The 3,604-nt window shown below is 29.9% G+C and overlaps 1 pseudogene; it reads right to left on the reverse strand.

Moving 5' to 3' along the window:
• Nucleotides 1-2,970: 2,970 nt before the first annotated feature.
• LOC147826573 (U2 spliceosomal RNA) lies at nucleotides 2,971-3,109 on the reverse strand (annotated as a pseudogene).
• Between the last annotated feature and the right edge of the window lie 495 nt (nucleotides 3,110-3,604).

The following is a 3,604-nucleotide window of genomic DNA, read 5'->3' on the forward strand; positions in this document are numbered from 1 at the left end:
ATGAATGAGTCAAGTGAGTACATTGATTCTTTGCAGACAGAAAAGGAAGATAAATGCTGAAGTTTGAATCTAGGGGTAAATCACATCTATCCTGGACTCAGCAAGTTTACTACAAATTTGAGTTCATATACTTTCTAAAAAGCTGAAAAAGCCCTATGGTTAGAAAATCAATCAACTGGATTTATTAATTTATATTTCTGAACTGTTATAATTTAATTTTGAGGCCCAGGTAGCTGGACTTTGAAGTCATTTCAGATCAGTCATAAGAACTATGTAGCTAATTAAATCCAGAGTACATCTAATCAAAGTGAAATATTTAAGTTGTTGGAAGGTCTCTCACCTGGCATTATATATTAAAATTGATTAAACTCAAAGGACAACATACATTTCTAAATTTCAAGTTAATTTCAATTAAGCAATTGTTAACATGTAACTTCAATTATGCAAAAACTAATCTGCTTCCATTCTTATACATCCAACTTTAAGTAAGCATAACAACAATTGAGATATTGAAATTTGCAATATAGAAAATAGTTTAAAAATAATTTATTTTCAAATTATTTGGTTGAATCTCATACAAACCTGAAAGTACTCTTGTGAGAGGAAAAATAGAAAATTAAGAATATTACAATATCAGAAATATGAGTCCATTTTATCAAAGGTGTTACTACGTAGGGTAATGAAGTTAGTACGCAAACATTATTGTATGACTTCAATACATAAAAACATTCATTACAGCAATCAAGAGCAGTTCTGAACAGGTATTTGATGAGTGTCTATATCATCCTATTTTTGCTTTTCAATGAATGAGAAAAATTTTTCTTTACATCACGCACAATAAAGGACAGGATGTAAAATAGCTATGCATAAACAAAAGTTACTTGAGAACCATATAAAATAGGTCTTGAAAGAGTTAGGAAATGGTATTAAAAAAGAACACATTAAGGGAGGATGGGAGATCAGAGAACACATGGAACTGCAAATAATGTGTAAAAGTTGATTTCAAATCTGGCAAGATTTCATAAAATAAGAATATTAAATGCATATCTGACAGAAGAAAGGAGAATGAAAAGATGAAAGAATGGCCATGAAAAATGAAGAGAAAATATGACTCACATTTGTGGCATAGATTTCTATGTAAGGAGACACTGCAAATATGATTCGTGGTTAAACTGTAGCGATTTTAATTTCAGGTTAATAAAATGAGTCAGTGGGGATTTTTCAGTATAAATACTTTACCAATTAAAATAGGATTTTTAAACAAAATCTTACATGAAAGCTAAAAATATATGGGTATGTTAAATTAGAGAATAATTGACTGAAGCTGGAACCCAAAAGTTAATGTATATCTATCCTTATTACAATAAGTGTGATTATATAATAATAACTTTTATACAACAAAAATCGCTACAAAATGAAAACCCCTGACTAAAATAAAAATATAAAATAATTGCACAAATATGATAGACATAGATCTTTAACATAGAAACATGATACGAATTTATAAAGAAAAGCAACCCCAATAAGTTAATGGATTAAAGACACAGAATAAGACTTCATAAAGAATAAATACACTCTTGAAAAGTATCTAACATAATTAATTAAATTTAAACTAGAACCATATTAGAATAAAAATTTCCCTATCACAGTAACAACTGTTAAACATTTACAAAGCATGGTATTAATAATACAAATGAAGAAATAGCCCCTCTAATAGACCACAGGTGAAAAAGAAAAAATCACTGGTTTTTGAAAGGCCAAATGGAAAAATATATATAATTATTTGCTTAGCAAATTTTGAATATACTTAAATATGCATATGAATATATATACACACATAGAAGTATTTTATATGTTTGAGTTTCATTTATTTCCTAAATTTTTAATATACAATTTTATTATCATTCACTAAACACACACAAGTAAAAAATGAAAATTATTCGAAGAAAAGCAATGCAAGGGAAAAAAACTATAATAATATTCAAATATAATAGAACTCAACCAAAGCCAAACTGAAAAGTATTTAAACCTTTTTTCATATAATTTAAAAAAATGTATCAAGCATTAACAAGACATCAAAGGATGCGATTTGTTTTAGGAAGATTTTCAAAACTAATATTGAACAAATAGTGGTCTGGAAAAAAATTCTAATTATCTAGTAGACTCCACATAGGCCAAATATTGTTTAATTTAAATTTCAGTAGAGTCATGTGACACATGATGGAAATATAATCTGAGAAATATGTTATTAGGCAATTTCATCCATGTGTATCTCAAAGTACCACACAGAGTGCCAACTTCTAAGTGCAAACTGAGAAGGTATACGTCAATCATCTGTGATGGCCCCTTGATATTACACAAACTTGCAGTTAAACGTGAAATACATGAGGCTACCACTAGCAGAGCAGCACACTGTTTTACAGTAAACTCTTATATAAGTAGGATTATGCTCTAAAGGATGAAAAGCACAGCATGTTATGATAAGTAAAGAAAATAGTAACAGTCATTTATCACACTATTGAGTACTGTGTACTGTACATAGTTGTATGTGCTTCTTCTGGAAACACACCCTTCTCTCCTTTGATACATTTTTATTAGTACATGTCTGTAATACATATTGTTTACATTCCCTGTGAGAAGTTGTACATGTACATAACACATCTTAATTTTTTCTTCCTCTTTCCTCCACCCAATTTCTTGATTTCTTTCCTTTTGTATTATACAATTTTTAGATCCATAATGAAACAAAAATTGTAGATATCAAAGAGTGCCAAGTAGTATTTTGGTATATGTATACAGACACTTCTCGTTTAATGAACGAATTCTGTTTCTTCAAAAAGGTCATTAAATGAATTGGTAGCTGAATGAGAAATTGTATTTAGTATGTAGATTACAGTGTTAAGAAAAAAAAAACTGGTCAAAGGAAACTCCAACTTGATGACTTTGTTTTTGTTTGCATAACTCTTATATGCAGGATTGTAATGTTTAATAGAACATAAAACTACAGTACTGTACTATACAATAAAATCAGTAAAAATTACAGTATACTGTACAAATTCCAGAATACTGTATACTACACTTGATCTTAGCCAAAAGGCCAAGAAGTGATTACAGTGTACTGTATAAATAAGGTGTACTATACAAAAAAAGACATTAAGTTTCTATAAAAAAGATGTACAGAACTACTCAGAAAAAATTGGGTGTAAGTCCAAGCAATGGGACATAAGTCTGAACAGATGAGACAAGCAGTCACAACATTCTTCTCTTTGAAAAAATTTGTCCAAATAATAGTAATATGTGTGGGGGGGGGCTCAAAAGGAGAGAAGAGAACTCAATGGATAAAAGAGAAAGATGTTGAATAATGAAAGTTTGTAAGTTTGTAGAATCTGATGGCATAAGTCCTGGAGAGAAGGCCTCAGAGAAACAACGTGTGATATCCTCATATTCCTTTCAGAATATAGATATTTCAAGACTAGAGAAAGGTATAAAGATTTGAGAAACGAAATGAAGCAGCTATCTAAATCAACTAATAACACATGCTGGTGTGGCAGTGGGGAAAAGGAACCCTTCTCCACTGTTGGTGGGAGTGTAGACTGGTGCAAAC

The sequence above is a fragment of the Heterocephalus glaber genome, unplaced genomic scaffold (genome assembly GCF_053883595.1).
Source record: "Heterocephalus glaber isolate CG9 unplaced genomic scaffold, H.glaber_assembly_v1.0 deba00001465, whole genome shotgun sequence".
NCBI classification, from domain to species: Eukaryota; Metazoa; Chordata; class Mammalia; order Rodentia; family Bathyergidae; genus Heterocephalus; species Heterocephalus glaber.